Consider the following 14,140-nt stretch of genomic DNA (forward strand, 5'->3'; position numbering starts at 1 on the left):
TTTTTTCCAAAAAAATTACATTTGGAAGACCGCTGCGCAAATACGGTGTTATAAAAACTATTGCAATGATCTTCATTTTATTCTCTAGGGTCTCTGCTAAAAAATATATGTTTGGGGGTTCTAAGTAATTTTCTAGCAAAAAAAAAAAAACCAGATTATAACTTGTGAACAACAAGTGTCAGAAATAGGCCGATCCTTAAGTGGTTAAGCCTGGTACACCCGATCAGAATATCGGACGAACTTCCTTTTTTTTTTACATGCTAGTTTAAAGAGGAGTTCCAGCCCCCTGTGGTAAAAAAAAAAAAGTGTAGCTGCTGACTTTTAAATCACAGTTAACCCCAGGCGGTCTTACCCGCTGTCTTCAGTCCCTGGTGGCGGCATCTTCATGGGCATCTGGCTGTGACAGCTTGCGGCTTCACAGCCAGGTTCCCACTGCGCATACGCGAGTCGCACTGCACATCATGAGTGGTGGATGCCGTCTTCTGGGACCTGTCAGTGTCCCAGAAGACTGCAGGGGGGAGGAAGGAGGGAGAACTTCTGTTGCCAAACGCCACAGTGCATGGAACGGAAGTGGGAAGCGGGTAACTGTCAAAATTGGGTACCTGCTTCTCAAAAGTGACAATTGTTGAAGAGGAGCAGGGAACAAGTCCTTAAAGTGGAACTTCTCTTTTGAAAAAAGCATCCCCACAACAGGATAGTGTGTTCAGGGTGATGTGCAGTGTTAGTTTTCAGCCACACAGCGTTTTGCTTTTAGGCCAAAAAGTTCAATTTTGGTCTCATCTGACTAGAGCACCTTCTTCCACGTTTGTTGTGTTCCCCCACATGGCTTCTCGCAAACTGCAAACAGGACTTCTTGTGTCTTTTTTTTTTTTTTTTCCAACAATGGCTTTCTTCTTGCCACTCTTCCATAAAGGCCAGATTTGTGGAGTACACGACTAAAGCCTCGTAACGCGATCAGATTATCGGACGATCTTTCATCTGTTTTTTGTTGCATGCTAGTCTCATGTCTTGGCTGCCAAAAGCACTATACTAACAATCCGAAAATCGGCAGATCCTTCGGACAAAATTTTCCTTCCCATTTTCGTATCGTGTGTACGGGCCTTTAGAGTTGTCCTGTGGACAGATTCTCCCGCCTGAGCTATGGATCTCTGTAGCTCCTCCAGAGTTACCATGGGCCTCTTGGCTGCTTCTCTGATTAATGCTCTAGTTGTCCAGTCTGTCAGTTTAGGTAGACAGCCATGTCTTGGTAGGTTTTCCATACTCTTTCATTTTTGGATGATTGATTGAACAGTGCTCTGTGAGATGTTCAAAGCTTGGGATATTTTTTTATAACCAACCCTGCTTTAAACTTCACAACTTTATCCCTGACCTGTCTGATGTGTTCCTTGGCCTTCATGATGCTGTTTGTTCACTAAGGTTCTCTAACAAACCTCTGAGGGCTTCACAGAACATCTGTATTTTTACTAAGATTAAATCACACACAGGTAGACTCAATTTACTAGTTAGGTGACTTCTGAGGGCACATTGGTTCCACTAGATTTTAGTTAGGGGGATGAATACAAATGCACACCAAACTTTTTAAGATACAGTGCCTTGCAAAAGTATTCACACCTTGTCGTTTTTTGTGTTTTGTTGCCTCACAGCCTGGAATTAACATGGATTGTTTGAGGATTTGCATCATTTAATTTACAGAACACACCCACAACTTTGAAGATGTTTTTTTTTTTATTGTGAAGCAAACAACAAATAGGACAAAATAACAGAAAAAGTCAATGTGCATAGCTATTCACCCCCCTAAAGTAAATACTTTGTAGAGCCACCTTTTGCGGCAATCACAGCTCCAAGTCGCTATGGATAAGTCCCTATGAGCTTGCCACATCTTACCACTGGGATTTTTGCCCATTCCTCCTTGCAAAACTGCTCAAGCTCCTTCAAGTTGGATGGTTTGCGCTTGTGCACAGCAACTTTAAGTCTGACCGCAGATTTTCTATTGGATTGAAGTCTGGGCTTGGACTAGGCCATTCCAACACATTTACTGGTTCCCTCTTAAACCACTCAAGTATTGCTATAGCAGTGTGTTTGGGGTCATTGTCCTGCTGGAAGGTGAACCTCCGTCCTAGCCTCAAATCATGCACAGAGTGGTACAGGTTTTGGTCAAGAATATCCTTGTATTTAGCACCATCCATCTTTCCCTCAACTCTGACCAGTTTCCCAGTCACGGCTGCTGTGGGGATGGTGTTCTTTGGGTGATGTGATGTGTTGGGTTTGCGCCAGACATAGCTTTTTCTTTGATAGCCGAAAAGTTCAATTTTCGTCTCATCAGACCAGAGCACCTTCCTCCATACATTTTGGGAGTCTTCCCCATGCCTATTCGCAAAATGTGCCATTTTGTTTTTCGCTGAAAGTAATGGCTTTCTTTTGGCCACTCTGCCATAAAGCCCAACTCTATGGAGCGTACGGCTTATTGTTGTCCTATGTACAGATACTACAGTCTCTGCTGTGGAACTCTGCAGCTCCTCCAGAGTTACCTTAGGTCCCTGTACTGCCTCTAGTGTGTGGCCAGATTTAGAGTCTATTATTGCAATGATCGTTTTTAACCACTTAAGGACCAAGCCCATTTCTGACACATTGTTTACAAGCTAAAATCAGAATTTTTTGCTAGGAAATTACTTAGAACCCCCAAGCATTATACATTTATTTTTAGCAGAGACCCTAGAGCAGTGGTTCTCAACTCTGGGCCTCGGGACCCACCAGCAGGCCAGGATTGCAAGATAACTGAAATACATCACAGTTGAAATATTTTGCTGCTCAATGACTGCAGTATTCTAGTCTGCATCTCTCCAAGGTGATACTTAAAATCTGGCCTGTTAGTGGGTCCTGAGGACCGCAGTTGAGAACCACTGCCCTAAAGAATTAAATGGAGATTGTTGCAATACTTTGTTACAACGTACTTGGGCAGCAGTCGTACAAACGCAATTTTTTTGTGGAATAAAAATACACTTTTTTGAATAAAAAAATAGAAAACTTTAAAGTTGGCTACATTTTTTTCTATAATGTGAAAGAGAACGTTACGCCAAGTGAATTGATACCGAACATGTCATGTTTGCACACGCTTGTGGAATGGCGACAAACATTGGTACTTAAAAATCTCCATAGGCGTTGCTTTAAGAATTTCTACAGGTTACCAATTTAGAGTTATAGAGGAGGTCTAGGGCTGGAATTATTGCTCTTGCTCTAACGATTACAGCGACACCTCAGGTGTGGTTTGGATACGGTTTACATACGTGCATTCGCTTCTGCGTGTGAGCTCAGAGGGACGGGGCGCTTTAAACTTTTATTTTCCTATTTATTTTATTTTTACACTGTCCCTTTTTTATAAAAATGTTTTGATCACTTTTATTCCTACTACAAGGAATGTAAACATCCCTTGTAATAGAAATAGGCAGGACAGGTCCTCTTTAATGTGAGATCTGGGGTAAAAGAGACCTCAGATCTCACATCTACCCTTAAAAGCAAAAAAGAATGTCATTTTTTTTTCAGCATGAAAATAAATGGGCCTGTTGGGAGGAAGCGACGTTGGCCTGGTCCTCCAAGGCCATAGAGTTAAGTGGGGGCCATCTTGCCCTCACTGGACTTCCAGTGGGACTGGAACGGACCGGATCATTTTCCCTGTTACAGACGGCTCCATTAAGCGGAGAAAATGACTGGGAACTCCCACTTCTCCAAGCTGACAGGTCATTTTAATATTTGCAAAACCCCTCCCATGAGCCAGCCACTGCTTTCTTCAGGGCTAAGGATTCTTGAGAGGAGTACAGGCAGTCCTCGGGTTAAAAACAAGATGGGGTCTGTAGGTTTGTTCTTGAAGCTGAACTCCACCCAAAAGGCGAAGTTCTGCTTTAAGAACTCGTCCCCCGCTCCTCTTGCATAATTGGCACCTTTGAGGAGGAGGGGGGGGGGAGCAGGTACCCGATATTGTGACAGGTACCTGCTCCCACTCCCGTTTCGAGCGATGTGGCGCTCGGCAAAGGAAGTTCTCCTCCCTTCCTTCCCCATGCAGTCTTGTGGGACACTGACAGGTCCCAGAAGACTGCATCCACCAGTCAGGATACGCATCGCAACTTGCACATGCACAGTGGGCACCCGGCTGTGAAGCCACAAGCTGTCAGAGCCAGGTGCCCATAGTGAAGATGCCGGCACCACCGAGGGAGGACTGAGGATGAAGACAGCTGGACCGTGGTACAGTTGAGTGGCTGTTTTGTTAAAAGTCAGCAGCTACACTTTTTGTAGCTGCTGACTTATTTTTTTAATAGGTGTCTGGAGCTCCTCTTTAAGTTGAGTTTGTATGTAAGTCAGAACAGGTACATTTTTTAAACGTAGCTCCAACCAAAAAAATAAATTTTTTAAGTTTTTTGGATAGCATAGGGCAGTGGTTCTCAAATCCGGTCCTCGGGACCCACTAACAGGCCAGATTTTAAGTATTACCTTGGGGGATGCAGACTAGAATACTGCAATCACTGAGAAGCAAATGAGATCACCTGTGATGTAATTTAGTTATCTTGCAAACCTGGCCTGTTGGTGGGTCCCGAGGACCGGATTTGAGAACCACTGGCATAGGGAATGGTTAACACCCCTGTAACAATTGCTGTCTATGTCCCCGTTCACAAGATTTTACCTCACTTTCTGTCCCTATGACATTTTTATTTTGAAAAGTTTGGGTTGTTGTGGGAACAAGGATAAAGCTTCAGTGGAGACACCTTTTTCCCATTATAACTTCCAGGAGTGAATTTCCCTTCCTAGGGGTAGATTTCCTCTCACTTCCTGTTGTCTCCCTCTGTTTGTAAGTCCAATGTTTGTAACCCGGGGACGGCCTGTACAGATGTAGGATGCTGTGATATTTTAAAGTGGTTGTAAAAGGTTCAAAATTGTTTAAATAAAAATATGTTATACTTACCCGCTCTGCAAAAGTATATTCCTCTTCTGGGGTGCCTCTTTGGCGCTGCTGGCTCCTCCCCTTCATTAGGTGCCCCCCAGGAGAGCCGCTTTCCATGGGGGCACCCGTGCAGGCACGATCCCGTGTCCCGCTGCTGCATCCATTGACACAGACAGCAGGACTTGGCCCTGCTCCTGTGTCACTGGATTTATTGACAGTAATGGGAGCCTGTGGCTCCTGCTGCTGTCAATCTATCCAATGAAGACAAAGATGGTGGCTGGAGCCACTGGGCTCGTACACATCGCTGAAACGGATAGGCTCAGGTAAGAAAAAGGGGGGGCTCTGGGAGCAGCTGCAGCACAGAAGGTTTCTATACATAAAGGTGGAAAATCTTGAGACTTTACAATTCCTTTAAGGAAGTTATGTATAGAATCATGCTGGCACCTTCCAGCAGCGATGATCTGCCTGCATTGCGTAGAGAACCATTGATGAAATCACCAGGTTATTTTGTTACCAGGGGGATGGATTGCACAGTGGGGGAGTGTAGGAAAGTTCATGTGATAATAAAATTCCCACAACCCCCATGTTTTTTTTTTTTTTTTACACTTACCTGTATTGCTCTTCAAAGCACATATTAACCCACACAGAAAATCCAGTGTTGTCCAGCTACGATCTGCTTTTTAGGTACTCTTCAGCTGGCTGCATCTTCCAGGTGTAGGCATTCAGCTCCATTGATCAGACCAGACCTGCCCTCTGGACTGTCCCCACAGCTTCGTATGCCAATCCTTCAGCCTTCTGGGATATGTGATGTAAGTAACCCAGAAGCCTGCAGGACCAGGTACACCTCGTTCTGGCCTAAGCTTGAATTAAAATGGGGGTGGGGCTAACAAAAGAAAACAATCCCACAATTCTACTTGCGGAGGGGGAGCGTGTTAAAGTGCAAATAACGTCCTCTTGAAAGTTTGGTTCCAATTTAAGTGTGTGCTGCTGGGGAGGGCTAAGTTAAAGTTAACCTGCTGCTCTGCCCTGTTAAAGGAAAGCACAAATTCACTTTGGGAGTCATGCATTGCAACATAGTGGTAAATGAGTGGCAGTGAAGCCTGGTTTGGGCAGGTATCATGACAACAGGATCCATTGTCTGACATGGGCCTAACTGCTTTAGTAACAGAAGCTGGTTTACAAAGCTCAGTAGCTAGTAAAATAGTAGAAAGGTATAAATCATGTTTAAAAACATATAAACCTAATAAAATCGACACCAAACCACTATAGTTTTTACATATTACACATACATATTTTGAGTTATTGAAGAGTTTACCTTAAAATGGTTAATACGTCAACACAATAAAAACATCCCATCTGCCCTGTAACATATGTTATGTGTCCCTGTGTCTGTTATATAAAAAAATATGGCGATCTGTACCTGTATCAGAGCATCTCGCGGGGGTCACCTGACTCCTCGGCTCTCTTCTCTGCCCACTGACGTCAGCCGGGGAGGAAAGAGGAGTCATGTGAGCGCTGGGAGACACTCTGATATAGGTACAGATCTGCATATTTTTTGTATAACAAAGACAGAGGCACATAATGTTATGTTACAGAGGGTATGGAATATTTTTAGTTAAAATAGCAGCAGGAGGGGAGGAGGCGGCACTGACAGCAGACAGGCGGGGAGAGGACGGAGGAGAGCTGCGGATGACAGAGGCACGTAAACTGACCATGGTGTCAGGGTTCAGAAGCCATGATAAACTGTGGACAGTTTAGCCAGGCAGGATCAGCCAGGTTTTTTAGGTGATAGAAAGGGCCAAATTACACAGTACAAGCACTGTGCTGTTATTCATTTTTTAAGGGGAAGAGGATGTTTTATTTTTTATTTTTTGGGTAACAAACTCATTAAAGCAGAACATTACCCTATAACAGTTTGATAACAATTAATGTTCATTAACAATGGAAAATACAGTCCACGTTTTATTATGCTACCAAAATCAGTATGTGCTCTAAATTTCCTCCAGCATTGCTCCTCTTTCTTCTAGCTGGAGGCTACCATTTTGTTGAAGCCCAGGGTAGTCACTTCCTTATTGGAAACTCTCTCCCTCTCCTTGGTCTCAAAAACTATATGTCACATTGTATGTCTTGGTTCAGATAAAAGAGGAAGGCTGACAGAAGCTTTACAGTGCTGAGGTTCACAGATCTGCTCATGAGGGAGAAAGGACAGAATATCAGGGAGATAAGAGTTAAACTTACAGCGGTAGTGTCTTGTTTCTCCCTGGCAGCAGAGTTTGCCTGGTCACCTTTCATGCTTTTCTTTTGTCCCTCTCTACTCTGTGTTCCCTCTGCACAGTCTGTGTCATTCTTGTTGCTATCTTCTCTCTTCAGCTCCAGTAAATCTTAAACCTGTCAGCGGATCGGCCTCTAGTGGCTGATTCTGGCTCTGATTTTTGGCACAGTGCTGAGAAAAGACAGCAACACTGGGTAAAATATTCAGAGTGAGACAGTGCCCTACTGGATTTTAAGCAGAAATTAAAGCGGAGCTCCACCCAAAAGTGGTAGCTCTGTTTATCTGCCTCCTCCCCCCTCCTGTGCCACCTTTGGCAGGGGGGGTGTACCCATTTTTGACAGGTACACATACTCACTACCGGGGGACCTCGCTTAAGTGAGATTACTCAGAAGTTTGGCCCCCCATTGTTAAATGTCAGCAGCTACAGTAGTTATAACTGCTGGCTTTTATTTTTTCTGAAGGAGGCTGGACCTACTCTTTAATTTTCTCACTCAATTTCACTTTAAAGTAAACTAGTCAATAGAATTAACAAAATTAGCTGATGGCATGTACCTTTCTTTCTAGTTCTGCTTTCTCTAGCATTGCCCAATGTAGCTAAGAAAATAACTTTCTCAGAGTGCCCATTTGTAAAACAGGTATTCCTCCTATATTCATTAGTAATATTATACAGGATTTATGTAGCTGCAACAGTTTACGCAGCGTTTAACAAAATGAAGGCAGACATTACAGTTACAATACACTTGGTACAAGAGGAACCAGAGGGCCCTGCTCATTAGAGCTTACAAGAGGGAGGGTCACTTGATAAAAAAGGTAATAGCTGTGGGGGATGAGCTGATGGAGAAAGTAAAACAGTGTATTAGTTAGTAGCCGGGTAGGCTTCTTTAAAGAGAAGGGTTTTCAGGGATCGTCTAAAGATGAATAGATTAGGAGACAGTTGGACAGATTGGGGTAGGGTGGGAGAATCTCTGGAGAAATCCTGGAGGCGAGCATGGGAGGGGGTGACAAGGGAGCTAGAGAGCAGGAGGTCTTGAGAGGACCGAAGAAAGTGGTTTGGTTGATATTTTGAGATCAGGTTAGCGATGTAGCTGGGGGCAGAGTTGTGGATGGCTTTGAAAACTATTGCTAGTACTTTGAATTTTATTCATTGGGTGAGTGGAAGCCAGTGGAGGGATTGGCAGAGAGGGGTGGAGGACACTGTACGATTGGTAAAATGGATGAGTCTTGCAGCAGCATTCATTATGGACTGGAGGGGGGATAGTCTATGTAAAGGTAAACCAATGAGGAGGGAGTTGCAGTAGTCGAGGTAAGCGTAAGTCATTTGTGAGTTTTATGAGAGAAGTTTCTGTGGAGTGCTGTGGGCAAAATCCAGACTGAAGGGGATCAAGAATGTTAGTCTCAATGAGGTGATTGTCCAGTTGGTTGTAGACTACACGTTCAAGGAGTTTGGAGGCAAAAGGGTGTAAGGAGATAGGTCTTAGGTTGTTAAGATTGGTGGGGTCTAGTGAGGCCTTTTTTGGTATAGAAGTGACTATTGCATGTTTTAGGGGGTTGGGGAAGATGCCAGTAGAGAGGGAGAGGTTGAAGATACAAGTTAAAGAGTGTAGGATAGAACCAGAGGGTAACTGTAGTAGAGCTGCACGATTCTGGCCAAAATGAGCATCACAATTTTTTTGCTTGGAATAAAGATCACGATTCTCTGTGTAACATCTTTTACATTATAAAAAAAATTGGGATATCTTTACTTTTTGGTTTTATTTTTTTTATTCATTAAAGTGTATTAATTGCGTTTGAAAGACTGCTGCGCAAATACAGTGTGACATAAAAATTTACAACAATCACCATTTTATTCTGCAGGGTCTCTGCTTAAAAAAAATATATATAAATGTTTGGGGGTTCTAACTACTTTTCTAGGAAAAATAAACTGATTTAACTTGCAAGCAACAAGTGTAGGAAAAAGGTTTAGTCTTTAAGAGGTTAAACTTCCTTCCTCAGGCAGAGGGAAAGAAAAGATACAATGTAATCATTTGTGTTTACAGTTCAGTGGGAGACTAATGCTGATAGGCTTTTGTGGGAGGCTCTTTTTTTTTTTTTTTTTTTTTTTTTTTGACAGCTGCTCACTCATAGCTATGTAAAGAATCGAGCAAGTGTCATGTTAAGATCGTCAGGGGGAGTGAATCGTGATCTCGATTCTGTTACGATTAATTGTGCAGCTCTAGACTGTAGTATTTGAGAAGGAACAGGGTCCAGGGGGCAGGAATTTAAGTTTAGTGACTTCCTCTGCAATAGCTGGGTTAAACAAGGGAAGTATTGATTGTGCAGGAGGACAAGGAGTTTTGTAAGGTGATGGAAATATCTGTAGAGTGGAGATCCCGTCACAAATTGTATCAATCTTATTTTTGAAGTAATTGGCAATCTCAGTAAGTTAATGGATGGAAGTAATGGAGGACAAAGTAGAGCGTTAAAGGTAGAAAAGAGTTGACGGGGACTGTGTGAGAAGGTGTTAATGAGAGTGATAAAGTAGGTCTGTTTGGCTGTGTGGAGGCAGGAATTGTATTTTTGGAGGGCAGATTTATATTGGCTGAAATCTTGCCTTGTCTTCGTTTTATGCCACAGATGCTCAAGAGCATTTTCTGTCGGCCAGGGTTGTAGCAGTCGGGCCTGATTCCGTGTGTAGTGAGGGGGGCCAAGGTATCCAGGGTGGATGACCGTGAACTGTTGTAGACAGAAGTGGCAAGGTTGGGGCAGGACAGGGATAAGATTTTGTCGTAGAGACCATCTGTAGCAGAAAAAAGAAGGGAAGGGTTAAGATGGGGAAGGTTTCTACGGGTAACTGTTTGTTAGTTGGAAGGCAAGGAGGAGGAAGATAAGGAGAGAGTAAAACTAATATGGTGGTGATCAGAAAGAGGGAAAGAAATATTTGAGCGGTTGCGAGGAGTGCATAGATAGGAGAATATGAGGTCAAGGCAGCTGCTATCAGAGTGAGAAGAAGTGTGTGTCCATTGTTTTAGATCAAAAGAGGAGGTTAGGCCCAGAAGTTTAGAAGTAGCGGGGTTGTTAAGGTTAACAGAGATGTTGAAGTCACCAATAATGATTGTGGGAGTTTCAGAAGAGAGAAAAGTAGGGTAGCCAGGCAGAGAAGTTGTCAAAGAAGACTAAAACTGGTCCAGGAGGCTGATAGATCACAGCAATCTCAACAAAACTGGAGAAAATAGACGAATACAGTGAGCTTCAAATGAGGAGAGGTTAAAGGAGTTGATGATAAATAGGTCATGGACAAAGATGAGTTTGTTACAAACAGAGCGGACATTCCCAAGGGCACAGGAAAAGGGGAGGCTGATTCTAGGCAGAAGAGGAATAGAAACCTGATTGTGTGGATTGCGACTGCTGTCAGAGGATAGGGGGTGCTGGGTATGTTGGCCAAAGATAAATTATGGCGGTCCAGGATTTGGGGAAATATCTCCCAGAGGTTAGGAGATGCAGCAGGGTGAGGGGGGTGATATGTGAGTGTGACTTTTGGGGGGGGGGGGGGGACATCCTAGTGTCCTGGAGGTTTTATTGGTGTGTGGGCTCAGAATTAATTAGCAGGAGTTGATGAGTGTAGTAATAAAGTGAGGACGGGAGTGATGGTGATATATACAAGCTGTGGTGTGGACAAGGGGGTGAAGGAGAGAGAGTTTAAGGGGAGAGGATGCAAATATGAGAAGGAGAATGAGGGTGTGCATAATACAGAATGGTGAAATTGAGAAACAGACTGAATGAGAGATAAAAAAGTTGTATAGATCCAAAACCCCCAGATCCAAAAAAACAGAGGGGGGTCGGCGACTGTCAGAGGACTCAGAGAAAATAAATTTACGGTAAGTTCTTACAAAAATCTTATTTTCTCTTACGTCCTCTGACAGTCGCTGCCAATCCATAATATAAGCCTTCACTATTGGGACGTCCCAAAGCAGTGCAGGTGTGAGGGCTGGGAAGACGCAACCAACTGAAAAGGTAATGAAAAAACACCCCAAAGAAGAGACAGAAAAAAATATGTCTCTGTAAACAACCGCCGCACCTCAAAACTTTGCGGCCAAGGGAAGCACTCGAGGATGCCAAAACATCAATTCTGTAGAATTGTGTGAAAGAGTGCACAGACGACCGCTTTGCACACCTGAGCCAGAGCAGGCTGATGGCGAAAAACCCAAGAGACGCTGGCGGCTCTTCAGGTCACCTGTAGTCTGCTTAGTATTTTGCAGTTGTCTGTTGGGGCTTTTCGCGTGAGTGCTGAGCCGAAGTGTAATACTTAATCCAAGATGATAGTTGCCAATGCAGTCCCTGCCTGTGCGACCCCTAGAAAAGGCCTAAATATATACTGAGTTGGGTGGGGGTATTGCCAATTAATCAATTAGGATTGGATAGGAGGAACACATGGCTAACCGAACAAACTTCTCACACCAAAGGCAGACTAGAAGAAACAGCAGGAGGGCAGTGTTATAAAAATAAGCTCAGATCATAATTTAGGTATAGACATTAAGAAAGCAAAATCAACATCAGTTATATGGACAGAGGTAAAGAATTTGAAAGCAGCATAGATATGACAATGGCCAGACCTCTTGATAGGTCACTCAGACACAAGGCATTGCATTGTGATTACAAACCAGGATATGTCTAATTCCCATTGCAGAGAAATGTAAATACTAAGTTGAGAATGACATGGGAAGGGGGGGGGGGGGGGGGTTGGTGTAGAGAACTGGGGAGACAAGGTTCATAGTAGTATCTTAACCTGTTCCCACTAACCGCACGCATATATGTGGCCTCTGGGCTGGTGGGCTTAATCACAGAGAGGCTGCATATATGCGACCCAAATGTAAGCAATTCTGTGCTGAGAGTGCACACCCTGTGGGGCTCCGCCCACATGACTGCATCATTCACATTGATTTGTGAGTGATATAACTACGTTGCGGCTGGCGGCTGATGAGTGCTCCTGTAGTTCATTCACAAACACTGCGACTTGTCTGTGGGAGCCTGGCATTCCATCCCTGATCCACTAATCACAAGTGCAAGGCTTTGCAGGCTCCTGAGGGAATAAAATGATAAATGTTGGAATCCAACAAGGGCAGTTTTCAAATTTTTCTCTTTACAGATTTACATTCAGGGAAACCTGTGCCAAGCAAAAATATATACTTGCGATTGCAGACCTCTGTTTCTGAAAATGCTAGTTGCCTGGCCAGTATGCTGATCTCATAGCTTCAGTATTTCCCAGGTAACCAGAGTCAGAGCAATTAAGAAAATATAAGGTTCTGGCCTCATTGGCTACATGCAAGTCAGTATCTCTGAAATGACTGAAGTTAGAGGATCAGGCAAGACTGCCAGGCTTTCCTAATGGGGTCCGAAATGTAAACCTCTATATGTTTATCATCACGGGTTTCTATTATAGTTCAGCACTGCTCCCAATCCCTTCTCGTCATTTTTGTTTTTGTTTTAATGTCTTGATTTTTCATTTTATAAACAAATAAAGCATGCACAACCATATGTTCTCTTTCAATAATTAATTAAATCAAAACAAGATATCAAAGTTTAATACACAAAGTAGGCTTTAGGCTCCGTTCACATCTTGGCGTTCCGGATCGTGGCCAGAATCGCAATTGCCACCATTCTGCCCGGGATCCCGAATCATGGCAAATTGCGGGACGCCTATGCGCTTCCCATCACTTCCAATAGCACCCCAAAGGCGTTGTGATTTTGCTGGGATTTGTCTCTCGACGAATCGCTGTAAAATGGCGCAAACAGAATCTCGGGATGCCTGTCGCCCAAAAAATAACTAAAAACTTATTTTGGGTGACAGGCGTTCTGCGATTCTGTTTGCACGATTTTACAGCGATTAGTTGGGCGACAATCGTGGCAAAATCATAACGCATTTGGGGTGCCATTGGAAGTGATGGGAATCGCACTGGCGTCCCGCAATGGCGTCCCGCAATTTGCTGTGATTTGGGATCGGGAATGCCAACATGTGAACAGAGCCTCAAAGAGCTTGTAAACCAGGGTGGAAAAAGAAAAAAACCCCTGTTAGACAAAGGCATAATGAGCTAGTATGTATCGCTTACTAGCTCATTATGAAATACCTTAGAATGAAGCTCTCAGTGGTGCCCAAGATGGTGTTTGCAGCAAGAGCTCTGAAGGTCCGTCAAGGTAAACCTGACCTTCAGAGCGCATGTGCTAATGAGGTCATCGGCTGCATGCACTCTGAATATCTCCTAAACTGTGCAAATTTAGGAGATATTCACAGTACCTACAGGTAAGCCTTATAGGCTTACCTGTAGTTACAAGTAAAAAGAGAGGGTTTACTTCCTCATTAATATAACCTCTATTCCTGTACAGACCCCCCTACAAAATAGCTTCTCCCTCTTCTCTTTTTATCTCAACATGGTAGGCCTTCTCGTCATTAATCATTTGGAAGTTATACAAGTTATACCAAGTAAAAGGGACTCATCTGTTTGAAAGCCTCTTCATGTGTCATGCAAGTGCCGCCCTTTATCATAATAAGAAAAACCTTTGCTTTTGTGAGACTAAAGTGAAGTGTTCATTCCCCTTCTATTTGGCATACCCCAAATATTTTAGCATGGTCACAGGTCTTGGTGTGAGGCTACATTCTACTACAAACTAACATGATGGTAATAAAAAAAATGTCTTCTATGAAATCATGCTCTGAGGCCAAAGGCTCAGAGATCTGTGGGGCTGTAATGCACACGTGCTGCCAGCACAGTAAAGATCTGCACTGGGTATATAAAAAAATAGCAGAACAATAACCTTTGGATTGAGATAAGTTTTGCATCTGTGGAGGGAGGGGGTGGGATAGGTAAGGCCAGGGGAAGGGGCAAAATAGAATTACACTTATCCTTTAAGCAGAATTTAAATATGGTAAGGAAAGATGCACTTTTGGCTTGTTTTTATTCTGTGTG

At 43.5% G+C, this 14,140-nt stretch overlaps 1 protein-coding gene across 1 annotated transcript in view; it reads left to right on the forward strand.

Annotated features, from left to right (window-relative positions):
* The window catches only part of NR2C1 (nuclear receptor subfamily 2 group C member 1), a 97,908-nt gene that overhangs the window by 3,298 nt on the left and 80,470 nt on the right, over nt 1-14,140 (forward strand). The gene's annotated exons all lie outside the window — the stretch shown is intronic.

The sequence above is a fragment of the Pelophylax lessonae genome (assembly GCF_965119305.1).
Source record: "Pelophylax lessonae genome assembly, chromosome: 4".
Lineage (NCBI taxonomy): Eukaryota > Metazoa > Chordata > Amphibia > Anura > Ranidae > Pelophylax > Pelophylax lessonae.